The sequence below is a fragment of the Sinohyriopsis cumingii genome, chromosome 10 (genome assembly GCF_028554795.1).
Source record: "Sinohyriopsis cumingii isolate HCF-2022 chromosome 10, ASM2855479v2, whole genome shotgun sequence".
NCBI classification, from domain to species: Eukaryota; Metazoa; Mollusca; class Bivalvia; order Unionida; family Unionidae; genus Sinohyriopsis; species Sinohyriopsis cumingii.
The window spans coordinates 77,826,206-77,845,080 of NC_142970.1; the positions used below are offsets into that span (position 1 = coordinate 77,826,206).

Sequence of the window (18,875 nt, forward strand, 5' to 3'; positions counted from 1 at the left end):
CTCACATACCCACATTGGCCGAATCCTAGACTTGAACCAACGCAGACAGAGGTGAGATGGCAGTGATCCGTAACGGAGAGCACTTTAGACCACTTGACCACTCAGGGCCCCTATGAGAAGAGTACATGTATATTTAATTTCAGAAGCCATGCCATAGCCATGTCGTATCCAAATTCGTGTTACATCAAAGCAAGCTATAGCGGGGTCGCACTGTTTATTTGATATGGCAACATCTGTACAAGACATTGTGGAAATGTTCAACAATTTCTTCATAAATATCTCCAATGAAAGTATTCAGAACCAGACTAGCATAACAAAATTGAACTTGATGCTCTTCTGTTATTTATAATAGCTAAAATTCCTGGTGATAATTAATTTTCATTAGCCAATGTTAGTGAAGCTGATGTTTTTGATATTGTAATTAAGCTGAATATTAATAAATCCTCTGGATTGGATGGTATCGGTCCACGAATTCTTAAAATGGCTGCACAAGTAATAACAAAGCCACTAATGCATATCATAAATTTAATTATAATGATTGGTAATTTTCCAGAAACACTGAAATGTGCAAAGGTTACACATATCTTTAAGAAAGGAGAAAAGAAGGATCCAGGAAATTACCGACCAATATCAATTCTATCATTATTGTAAAAACTATTTGAAAAACATTTAGCCATTCAGGTCTATACATTTTTTGAAACATACTCTCTATTTCATAAAATGCAATCAGGATTTAGAAAATACCAATCGTGCCAAACAGAACTTACCAAATTAATTGATCTTTGGCTGAAGGAAATGGATAAAAATGGATAATGGACATATGGCTGGGATTGTTTTCCTTGACTTTAAGAAAGCCTTTGATCTTATTGATCATGAAATTCTGATTCAAAAAATTGAACTGTTACAGGTTCAACAATCCTTCTTTAAACTGGCTTAGATCATACCTAAACCAAAGGTCTCAACAAGTAAGCATTGGCAATATTAGCTCTCAAACTCACACTAGGCATTCAGGGGGCCCTCAAGGCTCAGTTTTGGGCACTCTCCTCTTCCTTATATATATCAATGATCTACCATTAAATAATAAATCCACAATTACATATTTGTTTGCAGATGATGCAACCTTGTATATGTCTAGTTATGATAATGAAGTTAACCAAACAAGATTAAACTCAGGCCTTATTTTTGACTCCATAACTAGCCACAACAAAATAGGATGGTAGTTAATGAAGATAAAACAAAATGTATGATTTTGGGGACATCACTTAAGCTACACAGGTAAGGGAACTCAAAACTGTCTCTTGCAATAAATAATCATCCATTAGAAAATGTCAAACATGAAAGGTTTGTAGTGTGTCCGTAGATAATAATTTATAATAGAATGACCATATTGATAAGTTTTGTAAAACACTGTCATCCAAAATTGCCCTTCTCAGCAGAATCAAGAAATATTTACCTACGGAAACTCGCAGTTTATACCACAAGTCATATATTCTTCCAAAAATGGATTATTGTTATAATGTATGGGAAAATTGTGCTAAATCTGAGCTTGACATGATTTATAAACTTCAGAAATGAGCAGCACATGTAATTTTAGATGCATCTGTTGATCATCCTTCAAAAGCATTATTTACATAACTAAAATGTTTCACAATATATGACAGGATCGATTTTCACAAGGCAGTTCTTTTATGTAAATGTCTACATGGAACTGCACCAGAGTATCTTCAGGCCATTTTCAACACAATACCAATATTCTGGTTCAGTTATGTGGAATAAGCTTCCACTACATGTAAAATCTGCTGAAAATATTAGACTATTTAAGAAAAGATATCATGAGCATGTATGTGCTTCTAATAGCTAATCAAATTTAGTATTTTAATACTAAACATGTTAAAATAAACAGCAATTATTGCTATCTTCATATAATGTGCATTGTGATGCTCTCCATAAGAGGGCCTCAAGCAACATTAGTCCTTGACTAATGTGTCACCCTCTAAAAATAAAGCATTATTATTATTATTATTATTATTATTATTATAGATGTTATTGTCGGTGATAGATAATTTTATAAAGACAAGGAGCTAAGTTTTCTGGGCAACTAAAAAGGAGTTAATTTAATAATAAGTAAAAAATAAAATAAAATCGGTGATTTGCAAAACAAAAATCGCATTTTCTCCTATCTGCATAAAAGTAAAATAATCATTTTCACATAATTAACTAAGTGATTATTTTCAACAGATTAATATCCCTAAAAACATACAAATTATGGACAATTCAGCAGTTCATAATTAATAATAATTATTCAGATAGTTACTGGGTTTATTAGCCGAGTAAAAATGTTGGACTTATTAGAAACGATTTTAGTTGTATAGTTTAGAAATATAAAAGAACTCGTTGAAATATTTTTGCATTAAATATAGATCTGAAATAGTATTATGGTAATATCATATCTCTATTTTATGCAACTGTAAATTTTCTTCTTCTCTTTGGTTGCTTAGCTGCGTTAATAAGTTTTTCAAAGATGTGGTCCTAGACCAGGAATTTTATAAGTCACATAATTAAAAAATGTTTTCTATGTTACTGGTGCTGTCCTATATTTTTCAGTTAAAAGAGACAAAGTATTATTATCTTTGTTGTGCCGAATATACTTCTCTTTTAAATTGGGTTTAATTTGATATTAATCCCTTTATTGTTAAGAGAGAGAGAGAGCAAGATAAAGAGGATGTAGAGGTATGTTTTTTGTGTGTGCAGTGATATATGTCATAATTGCTATAAGTGAAATGATCTATTTTCATTTTATTCAGACATCCTATACATTAAATATTACTTCAAAGGAAAATAAGGAGAGAATTATCATGGTCTAAATAAAGTTGTATTCTTGTACAAAGGGTACCTGTTGACACATTAATGTAATAGTACATTATAAGTGTTACTTTCTGCAACTTAACTTGGCAAATAACAGTTCAGTATATTCCTTGATAAAAAATTATGTGCATGCAGATTAAAACTAATGGGCTATGTTCCTTGTGAGTATATATGTTTTTCACATGTCAACAGTATTTATCATAAAATCAGTTTATCGACTTTTGCTCTCTTTACAATAATGCAGTGAAAGTTATATTAATAGGTTGCTTGCAAATGAATGTTTGATGAGTCAAACTTGACCAAACATTTTGACTCAATCAGGCAGAAACTGGAATATAATTTTTACCGATGAAATTCCCTTCTACAACTTTTTTCAAAGCCACCTATGACAGGCTGTATATCCTTCAGGTTGACAACAGTGATTTATATGACATTAGGCTAAAAGAGCACCAGTTGTGAATCACACCCAGCTTGCTCCATTGACACGTATATGATCATGTTAGTACCCTGTCCGCTTGGTAAGAGTAAGGTTACTAATATTAGTACTACATTTATATTGTGATTTATAAACACCATTAATTTCAATAAAACCATAACACAATTTATGTACTAAGAGATTGCATTTTTGCTGCTAGCGCTTTGCATTATGATTAAGGCTTTTTTTTCACATGTTAACAGGTCTTGTAATAATTATTAAAAGGAGAGAAATGAAACATATGTAATATTTATGTCCATCTTAGTTATATTTTAACTCTTTTTCATTGTTAAATTCCATAATCTGTTTGTATTTAGATATTGTTATTGTTATTGTTACTGTTTTTCTGTATAAAAAAAATATTGAATAAAACATTTATCTTCGTCAAATATTTCTTTAGTACTTGAATATACAGAGGCCAATGTCAATATAATGCGACTGGGTGGGATATCATGTTACATGTCTGCATCACAATTTCCCAGACACAAATAAAAACAGCCTCTGGTGGTTGAATGGTTTAAGACATTGTCATATGCACCCTGGGTTTCATAAATCTCATTAATAATGCTACTACATAAAGCCCATGAGGGTGTTTGATAAATGGTATTAACAATATAAAGCTTAGGTGGACTTAAATAAGTCAAATATCAGCAGAGGATGCTATGTATCATTATATTAAGGCACACACATTTATATAAAAATGCAAGTCCTTGGTTAATCTAGTTGCAAAAAATGAGCAAACATTTTGTTTCCTCCCTCCTGCTATTTAATACAGAATTTACTGTATGCATGTTTAAAGTTCTCTTTGACATGTCAGAAATTACATCATCATTAGTAAGCAAACAAAAGTTTTCATGCATTATTCAATTCACTAGATGTTCTGCTGGATCACAAAGTTCATACTTCACTCCATAATTCATTACCCTCGGCAGAAACCCAAGTAACTGTCATTATATTCAAATGCTATTCAATTCCTATATTTGCATCATACAAATGATAGCAAATTGATGGTCCTCAATTATTGGTGTGAGACTCCTCAGCCGATTTCTATACCACCATGTATATCATTCTACTATTGTACTATTCTATTCTCTACTTCCACCCACCCCCACTGCTTCATGGAAAGATTATTAAAAAACATTGCATTATTTTGGCTTGGTGATCGTCAGTCAGGACAATGGAAATTTTTGCACATCATGAATTCACATACAATAGCGGCATTTATTTTCATTTTTCGAATTCAGTACAGTTAACATTTATATAAATGGTTAAAAGAACAGCACTGTCACTTTTTCCCGTTAGTTTAACATTCAAAAATTAACTGTGGAATTGTAGTAGTCATACCGAATACTTCTAACAAAAAATGTTATTAGGAGCTGCCTCTGCTGCTGCTCAACATTAAGAGGTTAGGAATGGTCGACCTGAGGAGTGACCTCCTGAAGAGCCAAACTTGCCCTAAGTTCGACACCTTCTCTAACTATGATGACTTTTTGCGAGAGATGAGGATGGTCAAAAAGCAGCTGAACTTGCAGAATGACGCTGGGCCAATTCAAATTTTAAAAAAATATACATTATGTCTCAAGCCCATTGTAGACCAGACAGAGTTAAACTGAGTAGTAATATGAATAGCAGCCTGTACAACTATCAACGGTACCGAGGAAACGGCAATCTAGGTAACAACAACCGATGGTTTGGCTATGGTAGAGGAAAGCATCGTTTAAAAAGAGTAACCGCATCTTTATATGGCCATAGGGTGGCAGGTAACCACCCTAAAGTCCGTAATAGGGGCCATCTATTTAGTAAGTGCGCATGGAGGGGGAGGGTGTTTAACCAAAATGCATAAGCTTTCGTGTCGGGGGGGCTAGGGAGTCTACAGATAACGTACGTACGCCTAGGAAACGGTGTGTGTGTGTGCGTGTCGTGAAACCTCAATAATAATTTGTTTAATATGTAACCTGTCTTTGGTATGCCTGGGAGCGAACCCACGACCTCCCGCATCCGAGGCGGACGCTCTAACCACTAAGCCACCGAAACGGTCTCGATGCATAAATGCGGTGGTAATGGTGTTCTGGGGAGAATCAGGTGTGTTATAATCCGCGGGTGATGACCTACGTGTTCAGTCACGACATTACCACTACGGAAGTAAAAGCAACCCGCATTTGTTTGGTTTTCATTTGGTTTTGGTTTATTTTAAACAAAAAGCTGATTTTATTTTTTTTAAATAGTTTTTATTAGGTTGCTTTTAAATTTTGATATAATGTTTTCATTTATGTGATTTGGATGTGATGTGATTTGGAATTTTAACATAGCTTTAACAATTTTTCAGTCATATCGCTACGATGTCTGCAATGTGGCAGTTTATAGTGATGTCTAGCACTGGGGCATCATGCCGCAGACATGTAGCATGATGTCCCACCCAGTCACATTATCCTGACACCGGGCCGACCAGTCCTAACACTAACCTCTTAATGCTGAGGCAGCTGTTAGTACCGTTTTTGTAAGTCTTTGGTATGACTCGGCCGGGGATCGAACCCACGACCTCCCGCATCCGAGGCGAACGCTCTAACCACTAGGCCACCGGAACGGTTTCAATTTATGAAGACATGATGTATAATACTGATTGTTTTTTTTTTGTTGTTCCTGTAAAAAAAATTTTTATCTATGACCTACAACGCTCACTGTAATGTGAAATGAGCTTTTTGCACTGTATCGAGCGGACATATTGTAGTAATTTTACGATACTTGTGTCCCAAGATGAGCGTTGTCAAGAGTAATCCAACGATACATCGTTGATTAAAATCAGTTGAGTCATTTTGGAGAAAATTTCATTCTTGTTAATTAGGGTTATGGTTTAGTGTTGTGGTTTTCTGGTAATAACGTACGGACGGACATGATGATTCGGACAGTTTTCACCGCAATCCGTGTCTCATGGAGCCCTATCGATATTTACTTTTTCATCAAAATCAATACAGATGTTTCGATTTGAAAATGGATATTTGTCATTTAGGGTTGCTTTTATGATTTTTTTATGAAATATCTCTGTAATTACTTGGAAATTGGTCATGCGGTTTCCTTTCCTAGATCGACCTTGGCGAGATATTTTGTATATAGTGGTATATAGTGGTTCGTCTGTCTGCAGCACTTAGCGCCCCCACATATGTAAGGGTTAGGTTTATGGTTAGGGTTGTAGCTATCGGACAGATCATCCGAATTTTATAACAGTTCTGTCAAAAGATGCGCCTTGACGAGATACATCTTTTAAGAGTTTGGTAATTTTGTCATTTTCCTTGTATTTTTGCTTTATGAAAATCTTCCATTTCTGCAACATAATCTATGTGTAACCTAATAATATGAGATTTCCGAATGCAAATAAAAGTGTGTTTAGAATGGAAGGAAGGTATGTGCAAGAGTTAGCACGTGTAGGTTGGCTTTAACGTGTCAGATATTTGTAGGAACCAATTACAGTTAAATTAAAAGTTATACTTTTTAAAACCCAGCTTTAACAATTTTTTAACTTCTAAAACGGGGCTTTCTGGTCGTGGTTATTCTTGAAATAGTTCCCTAACACTTAGTTTCTGATACGCCATATGTTTAGCCGTCAAAGGGACCGCCCCAGTGGCCTGGTTGTTATAGCTTCCTTCTAGGATGAGGTTGGTCGCCGGTTCGAACCCACGCCGAGCCATACCAAAGATTATTAAAAATGGTATACACAGTTGCCTCGCTAGTTGCTCAGCGTTAAGAGGTTAGTGGTAGGACTGGTCGGCCTGGTGTCAGGATAATGTGACTGGGTGGGACATCATGCTACATGTCTCCGGTATGATACCCCAATGCTTAAACATTGTTAAAGCTACGTTAAAAATCCAGTTCACACACGCCAAAAAGGAGTATATTTATTGCGCAATGTTATACAATTCGCTCACTATAAATGAACGATGGGCCTTCATGTGGGAATTTTAGAAGTGACTGACCAAGATTGAAATTTCTGAATTTTTAACAAGGTGTAAATGTGCCTATGTCTAATATTATCGGTGGGCTTAAGTAGCCGGAAATTTTATTTGCAATAAATTTATAATTTATTAATCTTTGCACAATCACATTTATCTCTTTGCGATTTTTCGGGTATATACTGTGATGCCTGCATACAAGTTCGTTCTGTTATTTCCATCACAATGAATCGCAGGAGGCTGAATGTTGCGGGTACCAAGATCTTTATCATTACAAATTATGTTTTCGTTATGTTTTGTTTACCATTTAAAAACTTCATTACCGTGAATTTTCTAGTAAATTCTTTACCTGTTACAGAAATTTTCTATGTAGAAGTTTTTAGTTGTTGGCTTGAACTTCAAACCCATGTTTAGGAATGCATGTTCTGGTTATGTCTATCTCGGAGAGCTTATGTTCATATTCGCTTTCCCTACCTGTCCTATTAGGGTTTTGTTGGCATTTTCCCGGCCAACAAAAATCCCCATATTTATCACTATAGTTTTCCACCCAACGGCAATGTTGGTCTGAAAGGACATGCGATTTGGCTGCTGTTTTCACTACAGTATTTGTATCTTAAAGCCCTATAGCTTTGTTAATGACAATAAATCAAACGGTTTAGGAGTAAAATGCAGTTGTTTACTTTATGGTTAGGGTTACTGTTATCTGTGAATTAACACGAATTAACACACACACACACACACACACACACACACACACACACACACACACACATATATATATATATATATATATATAGAGAGAGAGAGAGAGAGAGAGAGAGAGAGAGGGTTCGCCCGTAAGTGATGGAAGAAAATTGTAACTTAAGTTTTATATAATAATTTTTTAAAAGTTTATTTCCAAATGCCATGCTCACGATGGTGGTCACCGCACATAAGTCTAAGGGACCTGGCCAAAAGGATCCAAATCAGGCCCCTCGTTTGCTCTTGCAGTTACTGCTGATATGCATTGAATCGATATTTATTATCTTAGAACGTTTATTTAATTGAACCAATGTCAATAACTACTTAGGGGCCGTCCATTTAGCACGTACGCATGTAGGGAATTGGGGGTTAACCACCGACCCACGAGAACCTACCGGCAAGCTTTCTCGCATATCAACGTTGGCTTAGAATGAACAGGACACAGCACGCAGTCTCTCAGAATATAGTTAGGAAGGAGAGAGAGAGAGAGAGAGAGAGAGAGTTGTTGTTGTTGTTTTCATTGTTATAGGATTTAACGCCATTTTTCAGCACAATATAGGCTATACATGGCGGCCAGTATTAATGGTGGAGGATGTTGTTGTTGTTGTGGGGTTTAACGCCATTTTTCAGCACATGGCGGCCAGTATTAATGGTGGAGGAAGAACCCGGAAAGCCCCGGAAAGAACCACCGACCCACGAGAAGCTACTGGCAAGCTTTCTCACATGCCCACATTGGCTGAATCTTAGACTCGAACCGCCGCAGACAGAGGTGAGATGGCAGTGATCCGTAACGAAGAGCGCTTTAGACCACTCGGCCACTCGGGGCCCCCTTAATGGTGGAGGAAAAAGCCGGGATATCACCGTAAAGAACCACCGACCCACGAGAACCTACCGGCAAGCTTTCTCTCATATCCAAGTTGGCTTAGAATGAACAGGACACAGCACACAGTCTCTCAGAATATACCGGTAGTTAGGAGAGAGAGAGAGAGAGAGAGCAAATGACAGCGATCGAGAGAGCGAGTAAGAGAGATAAAAAAATTGAAATGTTATTTTGGAAACTTTATTTTATTTATTGACAGCCACAATAATAATACAAAAGTATTTTGAAGAAGAAAACAAAATTTAATAACAACAGATACAGCAATATAAGATTTTATATGAAAATCTTGAAATAACATTATTTAAAAAGTTAAAATAAATGAAGATGTCTGATGCATTTCACTAAAACCCAATAAAATATATGACAACTGATGATATAAAACATAAACATCAGTTGGTCATTATCCTAAGGGGTAATAGCGCCAGTCAATTTCAGCAGTAGATATCACATCATAATGAAGAAAAATTAAGACCCATGTATTGAATGGAATGAAATATATAAAAGTATTAGGTTAACGAAAGAATTACTTACAATATACCATTAGGAAAAGATGGGAAGTAAAGCTAATACTGTGCCGTCTACCCGCAGTTTAAGGAGCTGAGCAGTGAAAACCACTAACATGTTATTAACATGTCGTTCTGTCCGGCAGGAGTTAACTTGCAGGCACTCTAGCATTAGCACTAGAGTGAAACAAAAAAAAAGAAATAAAAAAAAAAAAAATTTAAAAAAGTAGTACATTAAAGATCGGACAAGATTTATGACTCTGGTGACTGTTATGTGGATAAATATACATTTCTTTGTGACCGTTAACCTTCAAGACAATACTTGGAGACAATAAACTGCTTGCAATTTTTAAGTAGATATTTCTTCAAAATAAATATTATTAATCTTGTTCATAAAACTGTATTTGAAAAACTAATGTGTTGTAACTATTACATACATCCAAACCATAATAATAATAATATTCAAAAGTCAAAACTTAGACCATTATTCTACTCTTGAATATTAACATAAAAACTTGTTTAATATTGAAGGAATGAAGAATATTCGCAGTATAGATCATGACTATCAAAATATGTGAAGATTTATTTAAGTAAGACAAAGATCTGACAGTAATCTTAATATTAGTGTATAAAAAGAAAGTAAAATAAATTAAAACAGCAGGAGGAAAATATTTAAAACATTATTTACATATAAGTTCGTATCAAATTCATAGAAAAGGTCATTTTATCATTATTGGTTTCATAGTTAAAGAATGAGGAAATCCTATACTTACTCATCATGATGTCAGTCAAATTTAAACTGCTCTTGTCAATTTCACAAGTTGACATAATATCATAATGAAGCAAAATTAAGACCTATGTATTACATGTAACGTAATTTATTAAAAAAAAGTATTGGGTTAATGGAAGAATTGCTAACTATATACCGTTATGAAAATATGAGAAGTAAATCTAATACTGTGCCGTCTACCCGCAGTTTAAGGAGCTGAGCAGTGAAAACCACTAACATGTTATTAACATGTTGTTCTGTCCGGCAGGAGTTAACTTGCAGGCACTCTAGCATTAGCATTGGCTCTCTGGTAAGTGTTATGTTGATAAATATACATTTCTTTTTGACCGTTGACCTTCAGGACAATACCTGGAGACAATAAACTGCTTGTAATTAGACCACTCGGGGCCCCTGTATTAAATGTAATGTAATTTATAAAAAAGGTATGGGGTTAATGGAAGAATTGCTAACTATATAACGTTATGAAAACATTAGAAATAAAGCTAATAATGTGTCGTGTCTTCTACCTTCAGTTTAAGGAGCTGAGCAGTGCAAACCACTAACATGTTACACTGGTCAACAGTGAAATCATTACTGACTTGAAAAGGCCCTAATCTGTAGTATTTTGGTGTGCCGAACACGAATATAACCGTGAAAAATTTGTATTGGCTCTAGTTTTGAAGATATTCATATACCTCATTTTCTATGTTTCACTGTGTAAATTTCTCGAGTAGGACTGCAGCAACATCCGGAATAATGATGTAACATTGCATAATACCATCATGCTCACATCATCCACAGTTGATTGCATCATTTTCTGATGCAATGCAATACTAATGCCATGCGGCTGCTGAAGTAAGTTGACGTCAGCAGTGTACTATACATGTGTAGGCCTATTATACTAATGCCAGGCGGCTGCTGAAGCTGACGTAAGCAGTGTACTATATAAAGCCCAATCAGATAGGTTCAGCATTTAAAATATTTTAGACGTTGTGCGAGACAATTCAAGCTACTGTTACATAAAACTTATTATTTTATCCATTTACGTACAATAAAGAACAGTAATGCCTCGAAAGTGTGTTAATACCGCGGACAATTTTTGCTATATTTGTGGGGAAGTGACATTTGCCAACCAGAAGAAAAGTATCAATTCTCAAGTGAAGAAGGCATATCATCTTTACTTCGGATGCAAGGTTGGTGACCAAGACAAGCCTTGGGCTCCGCATATATGCTGTGCTACATGTACAACACAGCTTTCACTGTGGTTGAATTGCAAAAGGTCATCAATGCCGTTTGCAGTCCCAATGGTGTGGAGAGAGCCAAGCAACCACCTAAATGACTGTTACTTCTGCTTGGTTCCTCCTCTTTCCGGCGGAATAACGAAGCGAAAGAAGTCGAGAATAGTCTACCCAAACATTCCGTCTGCATTGAGACCAGTTCCACATGGTGAGGGACTTCCTATTCCAGAACCTCCAGCAGAATATTCTCTTGATTCATCTGACGAAGACAAAGGTGAGTCGACCTGTTCTTCTCCTGGTCCATCAGCATGCAGTGATCCAGATTTTCACTGTGGTGCATCATCAACCCCACACAGAATAACACAGGAAGAACTAAATGACCTGATTCGTGATTTGGACTTATCAAAGAACAAGGCAGAATTGCTAGGATCAAGACTCCAACAATGGAATCTTCTAAAAGAAGATGTCACAATTACTGCATATCGAAAGCGCCACCAGCAATTGGAGCCTTTCTTCAGAAAGGAAAGTAATCTGATATTCTGTTCCGATATTGAGGGCCTCATGAATGCTTTAAAAATCACTCATGACCCACAAGAATGGAGACTATTTGTGGACTCTTCGAAACTGAGTCTCAAGGCTGTGCTTTTGCACAATGGAAACATTCTTCCATCTATTCCAGTAGCGTATGCTGTCCACATGAAAGAGACATACGATAACTTAAGGCAGCTACTGAATTCCATTGAGTATAACAAGTACAGCTGGCACCTCTGTGGTGATTTGAAGGTAGTTGCCCTTTTAATGGGACTGCAGCAAGGATATACAAAATACATGTGTTTCTTATGCGAGTGGGATAGCCGAGCAAGGGAAATGCACTACATGAGGTAGGAATGGACTCACAGGCAGAATGTAGCCATTGGAGAGAAGAATATCCAACACCCAGCTCTGGTTGAGGCTCAGAAAATCTTGCTACCACCCCTTCACATCAAACTAGGTTTGATGAAGAATTTCGTGAAAGCCATTGACCGGACTTTGCCAGCATTCCGATACCTGCATGAAAAATTCCCTCGACTCAGCGAAGCAAAGATTAAAGAGGGAGTTTTTGTGGGTCCTCAGATTCGAGAGCTTTTCAAAGATGACCGGTTCAACAACTTGCTGGAAGGTGACGCGAAACAAGCATGGAATGCTTTTCGCCTAGTTTCTACAAACTTCCTCGGAAATGTTAGGGCAGAAAACTATAAGGAACTAGTAGAAGACATGTTGATGAAGTATAAGAAACTTGGCTGCAATATGTCTCTAAAGATTCACTTCCTTCATTCCCATTTGGATTTCTTTCCTAGCAACTGTGGTATTGTTAGTGATGAACACGGCGAACGTTTTCATCAAGATATCGCAACAATGGAACAAAGATACCAGGGAAAATGGTCCGCTACAATGCTGGCTGACTACTGCTGGACACTCCTCAGAGATGCTCCCGAACAGCTGTACAAGAGACAGGCGAAGAAATCTAAGATGTAGTCAATGACTTGATTTTTTATAGGTAGGCTATTACAGTTGACCTTTTACTATTGGAATGCATTTCGTTATGTAAACATTAATTTCTTGCAGATTACAAAAAAAACTAGAGCCAATTTTGCAATTTGACTGTCATATTCGTGTTCAGCACATAAAAATTGATAAGAATTGACTAATTTTATTTCAGTAACATGACTTTTGTAAAAATTTGTTGTCCAGTGTTATTAACATGTCATTCTATCCAGCAGGAGTTAACTTGCAAATGTAATATATGTATATAAAAGTATGAGGGCAATGAAAAAATTAATGAATTTACATCATTATGAAAGGACGGAAAAAAGGCAAATACTGTGCCATTTACCTGCAGTTTAAGAGCTGAGCAGTGAAAAAAACTAAAATGTTAGTAGCATCTGAATAAGAAAAGCTAGCAAAATTTATGAAATAAAGAACTAAAACGATCTCTGGCTCTCTATTAATTTTTCTGTTGACTGATACACACAACATTTGTGCCAGTTAACATTTTTGAAATTAACCACAAAATATAAGTGTATAATTTTTAATACAGTAGTAAAATGAACAATAATTCTTTAAAGTATGACTGGAGAAACATAAGGATTGTAAAATAATTTTATCAGAGTTTGTCAGTTACAATCCAAATGTTTAAAGTGTAACAGACCAAAAGAAATTAGTGATAGTGGTCGGGTAATGATGAAGTGAATCGCTAATGTTGATTGATAAATGTAGAATTTTTTGTTTAATGGAGCAAATAAAAATGTCTAAGTGGGTGTTAAAATATGGATACATTTGTCAAGTACATTTGATTAAAGATATAGCAGCAATAGTGAATAGTACTAAAGCTTGTATTTATAGTATTATGGATGAGTATAATAAAAAATGATTATAAACAAAATAAAAATAGATGAAAAAAAGCAGGCATGAAGGACAAATCTTCAAAAGAACAAATGTGAAAACCCTAAGAAGCTGAAACAGTGGGCAAAGACTGGAGATATTAAAAAGATCTAGGCTTTGGAAATTGTGATCAGGTAAAGGATGTTGAAAAGTTGGAATGGCGGCATAGGAAAAAAATGAAGCCATATTTTGTGAGGCTAGAACATGTATATGAGATTTGTTTAATGCAAATTAACTTCAGGCTCACATGGGAAGCATATCTTTGGATACTGATTGAAAAATGGGAAACTTTACATATCTCAGGATATAGAGAAGAAAGCACAAGACAAACTACATATGAGCCAATGGAAACTTAAACATTTCTTATGGCAGAGTACCAGTGATGGTTAGTATGTCAGTGAACTATTGAAAGAATAAAGGTATGCTGCTACTGGAAAAGATGGCAACGATTCTTAATAAAGCAAAAAGTTGTGATTCTTGTTTTCATGTACAATAAACCCTTATATTTAATAATCTGAAAAAAATTGAGCTTGGAAAATCTGGAATGTGTTTACTTTAATACTGCTTAATAACGTACAGTAGAAACTGTAATAAGTTTATTTCAATGTAGTTACGAAAATAAGTCTTTTAAAAACTTAGAAATATAAACAAAAGTACCTATTTGGAATCTTCGGATGCTTTTTCAACCTTCAACTTAATCTGACATCTTATCATGTGTAACAATAATATCAAATGTCATTTTTTTAATAGAAAAAAGTATCTTTACATTCCTTTATGAAATTTGTCTCTGTTTATGATCATTTTATATATTGTAAATATGTTTCACATCTAAATTTTCGAGTAAAAATTACTCCCTCAACTGCAATAATATACCCAGAAATTGTATCAAACAAAACAATGTAAAATGCAACAAAGAAATTTAAGAATATGAAAGTGTTCCAATGATCTATAACATACATCTAAACTCCAGCTAAAGCAACTGTCATTTGTTTTTGATACCTTTCACTTTTTCTTACATTCTATTCATGTATGAAAAATTGTAAGTAGAAGCAAAAATGTTCTTGGGTCATTTGTTGAGCTGATGATTTAATACACTGAATGAAACTGTTAAATTGTTCACATATTGAAGAATTTATAGAGTCAAATCCAATCAGTCTTGATGATCGATATGCACAGGAACATTTGTGAGCAAACCCATGGAAAATGTCATGGAAGAATCTAACATCTCTAAAAAAGCCACTTTCTCGGTTTAAACAATACTCATGGAGATTACATGCAAAGTCATAAAATATATTCCTTGGTGGAGTTTCCAAGTGGGAATAAATTGATGCTGATGGGTCTTTACGTCCTTCGGCATTTGTCATATGAAATCCATAACAATGTCCATGATTAGGACAGAACCAAAGAAATAAAGGTGAAGTACCAGGTGCGGAAATATGAGTTTTAGAGAAATATTTTTCACAGCGATCATGATCTAAAGGTGGATCATCATAAGCCAATGTTGTTTTCCTTTCACAGTCAATAGAAAATTTTCTGACTGAACGCAATTTCTTTCCCGACTCAGAAAAATAGTATGCTCTATTGAACTTTGGAGGATTATAAGTACCAAACTGTGGCAATGTAGGTTCAGCTGGAGTTACATTTATTTCACTAACTTGTGTTACTAAATAGCGAATGAAGTCAACTACATCTTGGCGTATACAATCTTCACCATTCTCATTAATGTTGCCAAGCATTGATGTTGCAATCAAATCTCTTATTTCAGGTGAATATTCACGCATTTCCTGCATTTTTCTATTGAAGAAAAGATCTCCACCATTATTAACCTTTTCTCCTGTCATATGATCCAAATGTTCTACAATACAATCTAAATACGCATGAGGGATCAAGCTAATGATAGGAGCTGTTGTAGACAACATTTTAACAACATTAGCAAATGCAATATTTTCATCTGGTAAAATATTTTCATCCTCTGACATGTGTGCAAGAAATCGTCTGAAAACCGGCTTAACTGAATCACATAACAAAGACAAAAGTAAATTATTTCTGTTAAATTGTTCTTCATATGGCAGAATCTCCTGCTGTGGTATTTCTTTTAAAATTACACTGCTTATGTAATGCAAATGTTCTCTGGCTTGTTTTAAGCTATCTTTATCAATGCCTGTCCTGTCAGGAAGGAAACATCTTGTCATTCTTCTGTGCAGTGTTGGTAAGATGGTATCAGGGTCATCTGGCTTGCTTATTTCCTCAAAGTTAGCATTGCGAAACCCAACTCCAACTTTCGTTCCATCACATGCAAGCTGATTTGGGGCAAACCCACAAACTGGACAGGGTTTTCTGAAATCTATCTTCATATTTGAAGCCCAGCTGAACCACCATTTCCTGAATACTACATGATCCATGAATGTGCGGAAATCTGGATTTGATTCACGGTAATCTTTAGTTCTAAGGTCACAAAATGATGAAAACGTCAATTTAGAACACAAAACCTGGTTTACAAGTGCCCAACCAATCTCATCACCTGCAGCAGTGTCCCTTGTAGCAACATGAATGCACAGAGATTGCCCTTCATCCCATTTTATTTTACATGGTGCTTCAGTTTTAACACATATTCGTGTTAAAACTCTACAATGCACTGGTGCAATTTTTGTGTAAATGGTCAATGTACGATCAAAAACAGTTTTACCATTTAAATGATCTAAATCAGTCCACCCAGCACCGCACTGACATGGAAACTCTGGTATCTCATTCACAAGGTCAGGTCCTTTTACACAACCATTTTCGATATTGCTAAAGTCTGAAGTGATCCAAATGTATCTTTCCCTTATGTTCTTGGCCAATTTTGAATCTTGCTGTTTTCGTGCTGAATGTGTACTTACACAAGGAAAGGACCAAAGTCCATCATTGACATTAAAGTTTGAGTCATTTCCTGTTGAAAACTGGTCTTCAATATTCATTTCAACATCCATACTTTCAGTAAAGGCTTCAGTTTGCAAATCATCTGCAGTATCATTAAATAAACAATTGGAAAACTCCATCCAGTAATGAGGCGCATTTTTTAGTTCCAGCAAATGGCAACATAGGTTTCCTCCTTTAGTGAGCAAATCTACATTTCTTTTGAATCCCTTTCTACTTCTGCAGAAACCATTTGTACATGAAAGTATAAAACGCTGAACACGGTCACTGAACGTTAAATGTACAAATGAAATTTCACCATCATGCAAGACTGAAAATTTCTTTGTATTTGGTCGGCAAGATGACAACTCAACTACCTTCATATCTTTGAATGATAGACTTCTCTGTATCACTGCTTGTATGTTTGTAATTGCTGCATTTTCATCGCTTTCAATATTTGGAAAAATATCTTCTTTTAATACTCGACAATGCATGCACTTTATACCATTTATATCCAAGGCATCATACTGTTCTTCTTCTATATCACTGAAACATTCTAAAAGTGTGCGATAAATTTTACATGTACAAGTGTAGAACATTCCATTTTCAAACTGCTTCCTTGTCGTCACGACATACTCAGACTTCTTGAATTCTCCCGTTTCATCATCATAGTCATTCATGACAGCAATTAATTTGTGCTCATCAAAAACCTGTATAACGAAATCTCCATATTCAAGTAGCTGTTTCTTGACATTATCATAGGTACTTATATCTTTCATTACATTTTCATTCTTTAGGTCAACAGTTTTCAATACCATTTCTGCTGTCACAATCTTTCCACGTGGTGTGAACATTTTCCTACGTACTGGCGCAGGTTCAGCATGATACACAATATTTTCACTGGCACTATTATTGTGATCATTTTCCTGGCAAAGGTCTCTGTAGACTTTGAATAATTCACCAAATTGTTTGTTCTTGTAAAGATAAAGCACCTTGTTCCTTAATGATTTAGCACTATAACAGATAGAAAAGCGATACAGAAATTTTATTATGTCAATTCCATGGTCATTTGATAATAAATTTAGCATAATACTTTGTTCATATAGAGACTCAACAGAAGCAAAACTTTTTAGAAAGTCTACTGAAGATTTCTCATAACGATCCAAAATTCTGATCTCTGGATAATGACATATGATATCACGAATAGCAGGAGTCTTCAGCATTTTATTGTCACAGGACATGTAATAGGCATCCGATACATCTTTGCCGATTTTAACAGTGAATCCTTTGCGAGTGGTAAGAACAAAACAGGCACATAATTCCAAGTTGGTGAAATTTTCAGCATGCTCTGCAAGTTGTAGTTTTCTTTCCTTCAAATTACTTAAATTATATTTACATACTTTATCTGGTCTGTTATGACTTTTATGTGAACCTTTCATTTTCCTCTGTGTTATCTTTTTTTATCTTCATCAGTGGCAATGTTGCACAAGAAAAGTGATTCTTTTGAGATAGTCAATTTCTCACATATTAGATGTGAAAAATTCTCCACCATCAAATTTTGATAATATCCTGATTCAATATATCGCATATAATAAAATGGTGCTTCACTGCTGTCATTTATAATTTTAAGTAAAGTAAATACGAATACTCCCTCAGTACAATTAGGAAAAGTGGCTATATTTATAGCAGCATCCTCAAATTGTTGAAGCTGCTTATTCTTCGAATCCATGAAATGGCACTCTATCAACTGACTGATGATGTCATGCTCTATGTAAATGGCTTTATGGCACTTTTCCAAATTGGTTGTAAACACATTTTTAGCAATGCTAACTTCTGATAAATCTGACTTTCTTTTCCTGGATAAAGTTTTATTGTTAATATCTGTAGGATGTAATGCGGCTTCCTGCTGTAAAGAATTTGACACAGGAGTTTTAACTTCTATACTGTCATCTGTTGTCCACTTTTCTCCTAGAATCTGCCTCTTGCAAATATATTCTGCAGTTTGCTTTTCAAATTCACGAGCATTGGAACTGTTTAGCATAGATAAGTACTGGCTGTGATCTTCAATAGTGTATGGGTATTTTGGTGGCATTCTGAAATATTCATCCAGTAAAAGGAGATGCAGTTTGATTTGCTGTTGACAG

General features: G+C 35.2%; 1 pseudogene; it reads right to left on the bottom strand.

Moving 5' to 3' along the window:
- Positions 1 to 13,469: 13,469 nt before the first annotated feature.
- On the bottom strand, positions 13,470 to 17,444 carry LOC149790429 (uncharacterized; annotated as a pseudogene).
- Positions 17,445 to 18,875: the final 1,431 nt, after the last annotated feature.